At 42.8% G+C, this 14,115-nt stretch overlaps 1 protein-coding gene across 5 annotated transcripts in view; it reads right to left on the reverse strand.

Moving 5' to 3' along the window:
• The window catches only part of MAPK8 (mitogen-activated protein kinase 8), a 153,526-nt gene that overhangs the window by 130,178 nt on the left and 9,233 nt on the right, over positions 1–14,115 (reverse strand). Inside the window, exon 1 of one of the 5 annotated variants that reach the window (XM_029609634.1) lies at positions 3,979–4,142. The exons of the other annotated variants lie outside the window; for them this stretch is intronic. The gene's annotated coding sequence lies outside the window, so the exon portion shown is untranslated. Of the gene's footprint in view, positions 1–3,978; positions 4,143–14,115 lie in introns of those variants that run through there. 5 annotated transcript variants of the gene reach the window in all.

Below are 14,115 nucleotides of genomic sequence, written 5' to 3' on the forward strand. Positions count from 1 at the left end.
TTCTTTTTCAATATGTCAAACCATATATTTTAGCATCCCGAAATAGAACTTATGTACCTAAATATAAGAAATACAGGGGGGCAATGAAAATAAGAGCGAATATAAGAAATAAACATTCACCAATCAAGTATCAAATAGGAAAGGGCATCTTACATCATTCATGTCGATTCTTCTCTGGGGGTACTATGTGAGTGGCCAGTCAAGAAATCACCGAGCTGTTCCGGTTCAAAGAACACAATTATTATTCATATATATAATACAGCATTTACTTGGATACGTCAATACATATCGAGCCCCTAAGCCTCTCCCTCATAGTGAGAAATTCCTTTCTACGAGTTTGTGTAGATTTCACTACATCAGGATACATCCATATTTGTGCACCATAAAATTTGGTCAATCTGTTTCTAAAAAACAATTTCAGAACATTATTACGGTCTGTAATGAAGGCAAACGAGACCAACACAAATTTCTTTCTCGAATTTCAGAGTTAGATCTCCAGCAATTCAGATATATCCAACATATTCCTCCTCTCTTCTTCTCCCATTTCTCTTCTTTGAGGAAAATAATAAATTTGTACAAACAGGTAAACGGGTATCTGGAATTTTCAGAACTTGTTTCATGTAGATTTTTAAATAATTCGAGTGGTGATATACTTCTAATAACCGGAAAATTTATGACCCTTAAATTTAATATTCCCATGGTGTTTTCCAATTTCTCCACTTTCTTCTCCAGAACCAGATCTGATTTTATAATGTTCTGTTGAATATTTTCAATTTGTATTATTCTTTCTTCATGGGTTTATATCTTTGAATTAAATGTTGTGATCAAAGTGTTATTAATCAAAGTCTGATTCTTGGCTTCCATAGTTGTAGCAGTTAATATTTTTAATGTGGATTCTATTGCCTTCAAAGCGGATCAAACATTTCCTAAAGAAACTTGTTCAGGTTGGCCAAGCTGGATACTCACAGAGGGTCCGACTGACCCTCTCTCACACCTCCCCAGAGGTTTCCGGCACTTCCATGCTCGTAGTTGTTTTTGCGGGTCTCGTTTGACTCTCCTCTCCATGAGAGCCAAACCTTCGCTCAAGCCGGCTATCTCCTCTTTGCGGGGTTCCACCTCCTTCTTCCCCGTCCTTGGTCTCCAGCAGGACTATCCCTCCACAAGCTTGTTGAAAATCGCTTTTGGTTTCAATTGTTATCGGAGACGCCTCGGCTTGTGCAGGGTGTGCCAGTCTAATCAGCTTGCCGGGGCTCAGAGTCACATCTGGGGTCAGAGGGGACTGCATTCGCTCCTCAGCAGTCCCCTCAGCGACCAGCCCCTCTGGCGTTCGAAATGCTCCTTCGGGAAGAAGCCCTTAATTCGTCGCTGCAAGGGGTCTGTTTCGGGTAAGCCAGACAAAGCTCCCGTAACTCGCCCCTTCCTCTTAGTGTGAGGCTTTTTTTTTTTTTTCCGATAAAGCTTATTATAGGTATAAGGATGACGAGAGCCTCCTTCCACCGCGTCCTATTAGGCGGCCATCTTGCCCCAGGCCCAGACTCACTTATTTAATCAGGCTTTTATGAGGTCTTAGGAACTGATATTTTAATTTTGTAATATTGTGTTTTCATTGTTTATATATATTGCTGATTTAAATTGTTTGGCTTAATTTGTTGTACTTTGACTTATTTTAAATTGTACTGCTATCGTATTTTACCCTGCTGTAATCCACCCAGAACATATAGTCTGGTAAATGGTTATAACAGAAATTTCTATAAATAAACATCCCCTTTACTGTACAGAATGCAGAGGGGAATTATAAATTGATTTGGCATCAGTCATACTCGGGTGCATAGCCCCTCAAAATTGAAAATGGGACCCACTGGACCAATGTACTCTGGGTCCCCTCTACAAAATACTAACCTCAAAAAGACTAATCTCCCTTGAGCTGTGTGTGAGGTTGCCAGCTCCCAATGCCTCCCCTTTGGTACCTGAGTCATCAAAGCCCTCACATGCTTGGACCAGCCTCTATTCTCAGAGTCTCTGACTTGATGTCCCTCTTTATTATAATGGGAAAAAGTCTCAGTAAGCCTGGCCCTAAGTTTGTACCTTAGGCAATGGAGGGCAAAATGACCCACCCAAAGTTACAAGTGGCATCAGCACAATCTCAACACTGGCCATTCCAGTCCACTACTTCAACCATTAGGCTATTCCTCCACTCCTACCAATTTATCCAAAAGCTCTCTGAATAGTAGGACCCCCCCCCCCCCTACCTTTAAAAGGGGAGCTTACACTGGTGCTATTTGGACGTCATGCAAATTTCAGGTGTGCTGTTTGACTTATTGGCACTTGCTAAATCCAGCACAAAATTGATAAGGCTATACAGCCTGTGCAAGTTGAGGCCTAAATCATCATGGCTGCTGGGAGAAGGCCTGCCTCTAAATGCTCATCCTGAAGTTTCTTTAGAGCTATATCTCCCCCCCCCCCCCCCCCCCCCCCCACCAAAATAGTACTGCTACAGGTTACCGCCAATACCAGCATATCAACTTATGGAACCTGCAATAGCCTGTTCTTACCTCCCTCAGGGAGTGAGTTTCCATCACCCTGCTCCTCCAACTCCACACCCTCCATGGTGTCCCACTATGTCAATACCATTTGCTTTAGTTCGTCATGCACAGAAAAAGCCTTTGAAGGTGCTCTCATTCCCTGAAGAATAACGTTGCCTTCCAGCTTGGCACCTTGGCCTTGAAAGAAAAAAAAAATGGAGAGCAAGTCTTCCCCAAAGATCTCCTTCCTTGTTCTCCTCTTTAGTTTTATTGTTTGCGTCTTTTAATTCCATGGAGCAAACCCATGAGGAAGCAGAGAAGTCAGAAGATAAGAACAGGGGTGGTGGTAGGAGGAATAGTGAGGGAGATGGCAAGAGAGAGAAAGAGAGAGAGAGAGGAGACCCTGGAGGCTTTTTTTTTTTTTTTTTTTTTTTTAAAAGGAAGAAGTCAAGTCCTCTGGAATATCCATTCGCTAAGGAACTTTGGGTTCCCACTAGAAGGAGTCTACTGCTCCCTAGGGAGACAGGCATCCCCTTCCTATCCAGGTGCATCTACCAGACTCCATCCTGGGAAGCAGCTCAACTGGTGAAATTAGCCCCTAGAGACTGCTGAACCTAGAGGTAAGGACTCAAATCGAGCTCAGAGAGACTCGTCGCAGTCTGTCTATCCTTGTCCATAGCTACAAGAGAGACTACCGGCAAGAATCTGTGGTCACTCCCCTTATAGCCAAAAATGAGGTTATGAAGGGAGTGTGCCCTCTTATCCATTCCATCCCTAACATCAGCCAAACTAACATCTAGCTCTGTCACTAACCGGGCCTAAGACTAGACTGGAGTCCAACTTAAAGGCCTTCAGAAAAGCTTTGAAAACGTGGCTATTTAATCAGGCTTTCAATACTAGCCCAAGCTAAGAGATATATTCAGAAAATTCTCATTGTAGAAGCTGCGAACATAGATGAGTTACTTTATATGTTTATTTGTTATTTTTAATTTTATAGTTTTAGATAAGTTATTACTTATTGTATTGATGTTTGTATCATGAATTTTTAAATTGTATATTTTGTAAATCGATGTGATGGTCCTTCATCTAAACACCTGTATATAAAAACTGTACGTATAGATAGATAGATGTATAAAATCAATCTCTGGGAGCAGGGAAATCCTAAGTGTAATCAACTGGTCTAGCAAGCAAAAAGGAAAACTTGCTTTATCCATCAAAATTGTTTTGAAACTTTCCCTCATAGGAAGGAGCAAGAATATAGTTTGTTTAGATTTATGCTACAGAATAAACACACAAAATTAAAATTTGTAAGTAGGGTAAGATGGCTGCCACTAGAGACGCACGCTGAAGAGGCTCAATCCAATTGCAATTTCCTAACCTTTTGCCTTGAAAGTAAAAATGCCTCATACCAAGCGTAAAGCTAGAGAGAGGGAGATTTCCACCTCCTCTTCCTTACCGGAATTTCATCAACCAAGGGTTGAGTCTTTTTTCATGTTACCTCCAGAATTACCGCCGGTAAAGAGGGCCGCCAACATGGAGTGGGTGTCAGCGCTGCTGGCTGAGGGGATATCTTTGAGTCCAGGCACCCCAAGGACTCCCTCTCCTCTTCAAGCTGCTTTTTGGACCATCTCAGCAGCCTGCTCTGAACTCCGAGAGGAGGCGATTGAGGAATGGCAGACTGAAAACCCTGGCAAAGAAAGCAGGGTATGTTAGGCCTCAACTGCAGTGGGGACCTATCTCTCTTATACAACCTGGGGACCCTTCTACCTTAACTGGAGCTACTAGTCTTGAGAAGAGAGGTATGAGCCATAAAGGAGTGGGTGATGTGGAGCCCAGGATAGACCCGGTTGTTTCTTCCCCCCTGGTTAAGCCTGCTGTGATAACTGGATTCTTTATGGTCTGCTCTGATATCTTTGGAATCTGCAATATCTAATTTGACTAAGATTACTTTGGATTCAAATCATAGTCTTCTTACCACCGAAAGTACAATTATTTCCCATACTTCAAAGCTGGAACAATTGGAATCTCAAGTTTCAATGGTAGAGTCTCTTCAGCATAAATTTGTTAAATCGGAAGCTGTGCATGCAAAAAAATTGGAAAATATTGAGAACTCCCTGAAATCTGTAAAATTTAAGAGTTCTTAACTTTCCCTATGTGAAGTTGATATCATCTTATGAGATATTTTCAAATTATGTAAGAGGTAGGTTTTGAACAACTACTGAAGTGCTACCGGTGATATCTAAGATATATTTCCTCCCTATTAAGGAGGATATTGGCTCTTGGGAGCAACCAGTGGATGTCTCATTAAATCTGATGGAATTTTTGGAGTCTATAGAGCAGAGCTTTCCAAACTGTGTGTCGCGATACGTTAGTGTGTCGCCTGCAATGTGAAGGTGTGTCGCCCAGTCCACATAGCAGCAGGGCTGGCGGAAGCAGGGAACAACAGCAGGAAGATTGGTGGGGCCGTGGTGGAGCTTACGTCACCACAGCCCAAAGAAAAGGGTCACGTTCAATCCTCCTCCTTCCTGCCTGCACAGCCCTGGAAGAAAAATGTGCCGGGGCCGCGTGGGCAGGAAGGAGGAGGAGCATCTGCCGTGTACGAAGAAGAGCAGCATTAATGGGCCGCCACATATCCCATGTCGCGGTGGCCTGAGAAGAGGAGGAAACCCGATAGTAGGGCCGCTGTGAGAATGAGAACCTGATTGTGTGTTTGAGGGAAGAAGAGATGGAGCGAAAAGAAATAGAAAAAAAAAAAAAAGACCCTGTAAAAGGAATTGGCAGAAAAAAAAACCAAACAAGAAAGGGAAGATGGAAAAAAAAAGCCTGCGACCAACAGATTAGAAAACTAAGATCAGACAGCAAAGGTAAAAAAAATTTACTTTTTAGTGATTGGCATATGTTATCTTTGGGAATGTTGTAAGAGTAGCACTTTCTCTATGCCGATCTCGCAATGCACGAGATCGGCATGGAGGAAGTGGAAGCCCACAAATATTTTATACAGTGGGGCCTGCACAGAGGAGGCAGCAGAACGGGCTTCAGTGCCAGTAGCAGCAATCAGCACCTCCCCAAATATCCACATGGTGGCAGTGACAGCAGTAGCAGAGCAATGAGAGAGGCTCTGAGGTTGCTGGCAAAAGAAAGAGAGGGGGGTCTGCCTTCAGTGTATGAATAGGAGTCTGCCTGGGGGTATGTGTGTGTGAATGCATGGGTGCCTGCCTGAGGCTGTATCTGTGTATGAGAACAAATGGGTGTCTTCCTGGGGTCTGTCTGTGGGAGAATAGGTGCCTTCCTGTATGTGAATAAATTGGTGCCTGCCTGTCTGGGGGTCTCTGTGTGTGTGTGTGAGAATGAATGTGTGCATGCCTGGAGGGTGGGGAGGAAGGGGTGTGAGAATGAATGGGAGCTGCCTGGTGGTCAGTGTGGGTGTAACATTATGTAATCCACAAAAATATATGTATATATTTAAGGAAACATAAATTGTTGAAATACATTTTGTTCGTTTAACCTTTAACCTCTGGTTTGCTAGTAGACTGAATTACTGTGTCGTGCAATTATGTTTGTCTAAAAAGTAGGTCACCAACATGAAAAGTTTGGAAAGCTCTGCTATAGACTACTATAACAAAAAGGGCAACTTTTAGTATCTTTTGCTCTTCCCTCAGATTAAGTCGTAATACCTTATTTCTTTCATGCATAAGCGCACATTGTTATTTCATGGTGATAAAGTTTGGATGTATCCAGATATATCCAGAGCATCTCAAGACAGAAGGAAGAAATTTCTGAATATGCGTCCAGAGGTATTATCCAGAGGGGACAAGTTTGTTTTGAAGTATCCCTGCAAGTGTATTGTGAATCATTCTAATTTCAGTTATATTTTTTTCAAGCCATCGCAATTCCGAGTTTTTCTGGACACTCATACCTAAGGATCCCCTATATTGGGTTCTGGGGATTGATTATATTTCTCTGGTGGATTCTCTAACTTTCTTTAAGTGAATAAGTAACCTTTTACATATCACTCAGTTTATATCTGCCCCTTCTCTACTTACCTAATTAACAGATAAATATTGTAAATGCTTATTATCTGTATGTGTAAGATTCTTTTGTAGTTTATCTATATTTGTACAAGTATTATCTTGTTGTTATATTTGAAAATGCTTAAAATAAAAAATTATACATTTGTAAGTAAAAGGACAGTTTAGGAGGAAAATGGATAAGGGCGAGGCAGCTGATAGAGTGTATCTGGATTTTCAGAAGACATTTGACGAAGTCCCTCACGAAAGATTCCTCAGGAATTACACATTCTGCCAAATCAACATTACACACAGATGACGCCAGTTTACTGACACCTTTAAAATCTAGCAGGAGGATTTTAAACTTAACCCTCTAACACATAGGCAGTCAGTGAAGCTTCATGAGAAGGTACAATTAGATCTTGCCTGCTAATTTTATTTCCTCCAGTCCTGACATCAGTCTTCACAGTGGGTTTTGTCCCCCTACCAGCAAATGGAGGCAAAGTTCCCGATTTCCTCTCTGATATTCCCCCTATACAGGCTGGTTTAGCATGGAAGGATAGTCCGTAGATTCTTAACCAAGCTAGTCCATAATTCCTTCTCGTCCTTTTCCCGCTGCCTAATATTGCATGTGTATGTGTCTCCCTGAGATCTATATTTCTTTCCCCAGTTTTATCTTTCTTTTAATGCACCTATCTAAAAGTAAGGAAAAGAAAAGAAAATGCACCTGATGCCTACATGAGGGGGATCCTCTTGCTCCCCTTTCTTCCCTGAATATTTAAATCTGCTCTTTTTTCCCCTCTCTCATGCATCTATTGTTTTGCGGATTAATTGCAAACCGAAACAAAAAAAAAAAAAAAGGTGTTCCCCTGAGGGCCAGTAATGTTTATTATAGTCTTATTCTGGCCCCCTTGGGCTCTACTTTATCTTTTTATTATTTTTACTTTTTCCCTCTCCCTACTCAGTGTGGGATCTGGACTGGTTTGTCAGGACTCAAGGAAAGAAAGTTAGCAGGTAAGATCTAATTGTACCTTCCTCTTAGCCTTATCAGACCAGTCTTCACAGTGGGGTAAACCTCAGCTGTACTCATCCCAGACTGGAAGTCCAAGGGCTGCTTCTAAGTCTCCCATGGAGAATTTAGTTTCTCATCTCACAAAGAGCCACGACCTATATTCTGCCAAGGAGGTCACCTGTGCACTTAGCTCCCACAGAACTGTCTTATTTACTATACATGCTGAGGCTATGGCTTCCTTAATCCATCTCTCAATTGAAGCCATAGATGTTGCTTTTCCTTTTTGTTCCCCTATAGAAGTGGTTCTCATCCTTTTTTCTGTCAGGACACACATGATAGATAGTTCCCACATGTGTGATACACTGAACACATGATAAACCCAACCCCCATTCTTGACCCTCAGTAATGGGTAAAAAGAACTAGAACACTCCTTGTACAACTCACCATACAAAAAAAAGATATATTCTGGTGTTCTCAATAACAGAAACACAAACTCCCTCTACTACCAGGCTTAATAGCCCTACTTATAAAAAAAAAAAAAAAAAAAAAAAAAAAGACAGAAAGCAGTTCACCACCAATGCATGTCCTACTGTGAAAACACAACAAATAAGGTGAGATATTTTAGTAGCCTACATGCTAGTTAAATACCCCACCTCAGTCATACACACAAAATCAACCTTCACCAAGTACAGAAAGACCATAAATTACAAATATGGAGACAGAAACTGGAATGGAAACCTAAAAAGGCCACTCTGCATGCAGCACAAAACTGGAGAAATGGAAACAGAAATATAGCACCTAACATAGTCCCAGGATCTGCAATAATGCACACAAACCAATCCAACCAAAGTTACACCTGCATTATGGCATACACTCATATGGATCAACCCTATCTATAAAAAGGCAATACTACAAATATTAAACCAGGCCCTAAACACCAATATACTTCCAATTAGGAAAACAGAAAAAGTCAAGCTGTTATAGATTTCCACACAGAAAATTGTAAAACTATATGAATAAATGTTTCAAAACAGCTGACAAACAGAACATCTAACAATTAAAAACTCTTAAAAATTAAAAATTCTCCAAACACCAATAAAATATTTCAAAACATCACATAATACCCAATAATTAAAGTGGCAGTCAATCAAGAAAAATGAACTTAAAAAGCCACCTTTATATACCCTCTCCAGCAGTTCTTCTACTACTTTCCCTTGGAGGCCACACCAGAAGCAGCAGTAGTTGCTGAAGCTGTCCTCACGGTCCTCTTCTTTAGGGACCACAACCATTCTCTTCTCTCTCTCTCTCTCTCACACACACACACCAGTCACACTCTTAGGACCAGTTTCTATCTCCCCAACCAGTCTCTCACTCACACACGTCATCCTCTCTAACCAGTCTCTCTCAATCACACAATGCTCTCGCTATTTCACTTACATACAAACTCAAATCACACACATGTTCTCTTTATCTCACAAACAGGCTCAATCATACACATGCTGCTTCTCTCCTCACAGCCACAGCCAGCCAGACACATGCTCTCTCTCTAACACACACAGAAGCACTCTCCTTGTCTCACATACACACACTGGCCCCCAGCTGAACAGTTTGTCTTCAGCCTCACTGGCCAGCGGTGCCAGTCTTCAGCCCTGCCAGCTGTGGGTGCATAGCAACACACCAGTTGAGAATTGCTTCCCTATAGGATAAATAACGCATCTAATTTGCTGAAGTTGTTAGTAGCCTTTAGGTATTTTAGAAAAATTAACATCCAAGAAGGTTCCTTCTTTTATCAACTCAGTCCGCCTTCCTAAATCCTAGTAGGGAAATAGTTTGGTTAAGGTGGGATTCCGTCATCATCTTCGAGAGGCATGATGGAATCAGCCTAATCATTACTTTTTCCTTCGAAAATGAAAAATATTGCTCACAGAGTATTGCCACCAAAAGGACCGTCTTCCATTTTAGGTCCCTTAACTTAAATTTTGTTGAGAGGCTTAAAGGGAGCCTTTGATAATGTCCTCAAGACTAAGTTCAGATCCCAGCCAGCATCAGAGGTTTATGTAGGGGCCCATAGGTATTTTGCTCCTCTTAAAAGATGAGCTACGTCTAGTAGAGATGCAATGGAATATCCATTCACTTGTCCCCAAGTAGCACACAGTTGTCACCACATGGACTGTTTAAGAGAATTTAATGCCAGTTCTTTGTCTAGGCGATCCTGTAGAAACCGGAGTTTTGTAACTATACTGACCTTCTTTGGGCACATGTCCCTTAAGAACAGAAGAAAATGCCATACTGGGTCAGACCAAGGGTCCATCAAGCCCAGCATCCTGTTTCCAATAGTGGCCAATCCAGGCCATAAGAACCTGGCAAGTACCCAAAAACTAAGTCTATTCCATGTAACCATTGCTAATGGCAGTGGCTATTCTCTCAATGAACTTAATAGCAGGTAATGGACTTCTCCTCCAAGAACTTATCCAATCCTTTTTTAACCACAGCTATACTAACTGCACTAACCACATCCTCTGGCAACAAATTCCAGAGTTTAATTGTGCGTTGAGTAAAAAAGAACTTTCTCCGATTAGTTTTAAATGTGCCCCATGCTAACTTCATGGAGTGCCCCCTAGTCTATTATCCGAAAGAGTAAATAACCGATTCACATCTACCCATTCTAGACCTAGGCCTACCCCAGCTCTCAAAGAGCCTCCAAACTCTGGCATAGGTTAGTGAAAATTTCTTTTTTGCTTTAAGCAGGGTGAAGAGAGTACCCTCTCCCCCAAGCCTGCCCTTTTCAATAGCCATGACATAAGAGAGAACTCAGCCAGATTTTCCATCCTGTTTGGATCTTGCATCAAGAGACCTATTCTGTCCTGAACTTGTTTGGTTAACATATCCTTAATTTCATTAGATATGAGTACCAAGATCACCTGGTACTGCTGATCTGCAATGGATCTTCCCCATCAAGGGGGGAAAAATGTAAAGTAGCTGGGTCATCTCCAAGCTAACACATCAATCTCCTTGGATCCAAATTCTCTTCTCCTGCTGAAGAAAACGGATGCCTTGTTATTGCTTCTTTTCACCATCAGGTCACACTGGGGCTGTCCCCTCTGGGCTACTAATTACTGAAACACTTCCTCCAACAGTCCCACTGCCCTCGGTCCATTCTCTGCCGACCTAGGAAGTCGGCTTGAATATTGTCTATCCCTGCTACATGGGCCATTGAAATGTCCTGGAGATGCTTTTCTGCCCATACCATTATTCAGGCTACTTCTTTCGCCACTTGCAAATTCTTCATTCTCCAATGTCTCTTGACATAGGCTACTGTCGTGGCATTGGCTAAGAGTATCTCGATTGATTTCCCACTAACTTTGATCTGAAGTGCCTTAGCACCAGAATGACAGTACTGGTCTCTAGTCTGTTTATGGGGTACTCTCTCTCTTTCTTGACCCAGGATCCTTGTGCCACCTTCATCCACTGCTGCTGGTGTCTATGATCGGCAGCATCCGAGGGGCGGGGGTGTTCTAAGCTGGATCCCTTCGACAGGGTGTCTGAGGCTCTCTTTTACTTGGGGGCTCAACAGTGGCCTCCCTCTTGAAATTTTGGCCTTGCAAAGACGCACTAGCTAGAGGTACTTTTGTAGCAGTCTATGTGCTCTTTGCCATGGGACAGTTTTGATGGTCTCCATCATGGACCCTAAGACTTGGTAAGTATATTCTTACTCTGGGGGTCATGATAGTTGGTAGTGCACCTGCTGCTGCAACTTGTCCCATCTCTCTTCTGTCAAAGACACCATTCCCTTGCTTGTGTTGAAGTGAGCACCCAGATACTTTAGAGACAGAATTGGGGGTAGGTGGTTTTCATTTCCCAGCTCCTTTAGCAACTGTATTACTCTTTGTTGCATGAGTACCCTCTTGGAAAGTATCTGCTCTTATTAACTAGTTATTTAGATAGAGATGGACTCCAATGCTCTCTTTGTGCAAGATGTCTGCTATTACCACCAGCACCTTCGTGAAAGTTCTTGGTGCCGTTACCAGCCCAAAGAGTAGCACCTGGAATTGGTAATGCTGTCCTAGCACTGCAAAATGCAGGAATCTTTGGAAACTCTCTCGCATTGGTATATGCAAATTGTTTCCATCAGGTCTAGACATGACAGAAACTCACCTTTTCTTACTGCAGCCTTGACCAGCCCAGAGATTCCATTCTGAAATGTGGTATCCTTAAAGGATTGGTTTACTTTCTTGAGGTCCAATATCAACCAGTATGTCCCATCCTTCTTTGGGACTACAAAATATATAGAGCATGTCCCTTTTCCTCTTTCTTGGTTGGGAATTGGAACAAATGCCTGGAGGACAGACTCTTGGCTGCCTTTTTCCCTTGCTGCAAGGTGACTGTATGAATTCTTCTTTTATGGGGTCTTTTACCTCTGGATAATACTAATCTTTTATGATGTCAAGATTAATACTAATCTTTTATGATGTCACTGGTTTCTAATCACTTTGGCCCACTCGTGGAAGTACTCCCACAGTCTTCCTCCGATCTGTGGAAGACCTGAGTGACCCTGAGCACCTTCATTGGGCTCCCTTGCTAATCAGCTGATTCCTATTGAATATGCCCCTAAAGCCTCATTTGGCCCCTCAAACGGGCTACCCTGAGGTCCCGGTCTGCCCTCCTGGGGCCTTGACTATCTATATTGTCTGCTGTCCCTGGGCTACTGCCTCCCAGGGCCCCCTTTTTGCAATTTCTTGATTCTGTCCTCTGGTGGTCTTAGTGGCTTGGACTCCCCCAAGTTTGTATCATTAGCTTTTCTAGATCTTCTCCGAAGAGTAATTTTCCCTTAAAGAGGAGCTTATTTAGTTTGACCTTTGACAACGAGTCCGCTGCCCAATTCTTTAGCCATAGCATTTGACTGGCCATCATTTGCTGTGATTCTTATTAGGATTACGCAACACATCTGCCACATAGGCTATCATTGACTAGTAGCACCAAAGCAGCACAGGGAGTGGGATGCCTCCCAGTTACCTCTTTGTGGACCTTGCTGCACCGCACAAAGTAATGTCCTTCTGCATATCTTCCACATAACACCATCCGTGATTTCCACGCGGCAAAGATCCACGACTACCAATTTAATGCAAACGCCTTATTCACATATGTTTCAGAACTCACCAACCCCAATGCACCCTCCCTCACCGATACTATCTCCAACAAAAAATGCGAAGAACTAGCCCTATACTTCAAGAATAAAATCGACAATATTCTACTCCGCTTCCCAGACAACAATACCCCCCTCCCCCCCATTCCCAATGACAAAAAGATCACTCTCAAAACATTTGACCCCACCACCAACATAGAAGTAGAAGCTATACTAAAAAAGATGAAACCATCCACACACTCTTCAGACACCATTCCTTCAAAAACCCTCCTCTCAATCACCCCCGCCATCACCAAACATATTAAGGACTTCATCAACTGCTCTATTACAGCAGGCAGTGTCCCAGACCCACTCAAACTGGCCATAGTCAAGCCCCTCCTAAAGAAACCCACACTCGACCCCACAGACCCGGCCAATTACCGTCCAATCTCCAATCTCCCATTCTTATCCAAAGTACTAGAGAGGGTTATTAACAAACAACTAACGGAGTTTTTAGAAGACCACAATGTCCTCCACACTCAACAATTCGGTTTCCGTAAAGACCGAAGCACCGAAACCTTACTACTAGCCATGACAGACACCATACTTAAAGGTATGGACCACGGAAACTCGTACCTACTCGCCCTACTAGACATCTCAGCTGCCTACGATACTGTCAACCATCAGATACTAATGACCCGCCTAACAGAAATAGGTATCGCCGACACAGCCCTCTCATGGCTCTCCTCCTACCTCACACACAGAGAGTACCTAGTAAAAATCGACAAGCACGAATCCTCACACATACCTATCACGCAGGGCGTACCCCAGGGATCATCCTTATCCTCCACCCTGTTTAATATTTATCTCATACCCCTATGCCACCTCCTCTCCAAACTAGGCCTGAAATTCTTCCTGTATGCAGATGACGTGCAGATTCTCATCCCGTTTCAGGGATCCATAAAAGAACCTCTGCAACGCTGGGAATCTTGCCTCGCCACCATAAGCGCCTCACTATCCGAACTCCATCTAGCTCTAAACTCGTCAAAAACAGAATTACTCGTCATCTCTAAGCAACCTGAACGTTTTACTCTCCCCCTGCGACAGAACACCCATCAAAATACAACCACAACCACCCCCCAGACCCAGTTTGTAAGAGATCTGGGCGTCTACATAGACCAACACCTAAGTTTCAAACCCCACATCAAAAATCTACTAAAAGGGGGTTTCTATAAACTCAACATCATAAAAAAACTCAAACCCCTCCTCCACACCCATGATTTCCGCACAGTCGTACAGACCACAATGCTCACAAAACTAGACTATTGCAATTCCCTATTACTAGGACTCCCCGCCACCACCATCAAACCCCTCCAAATTCTACAAAACTCCATGGCCAGAATCATAACAGGCACACAAAAAAGGGAACACATCACCCCCATACTAAAAGAC

This window comes from Rhinatrema bivittatum, chromosome 7 (assembly GCF_901001135.1).
Source record: "Rhinatrema bivittatum chromosome 7, aRhiBiv1.1, whole genome shotgun sequence".
Taxonomy (NCBI): Eukaryota; Metazoa; Chordata; class Amphibia; order Gymnophiona; family Rhinatrematidae; genus Rhinatrema; species Rhinatrema bivittatum.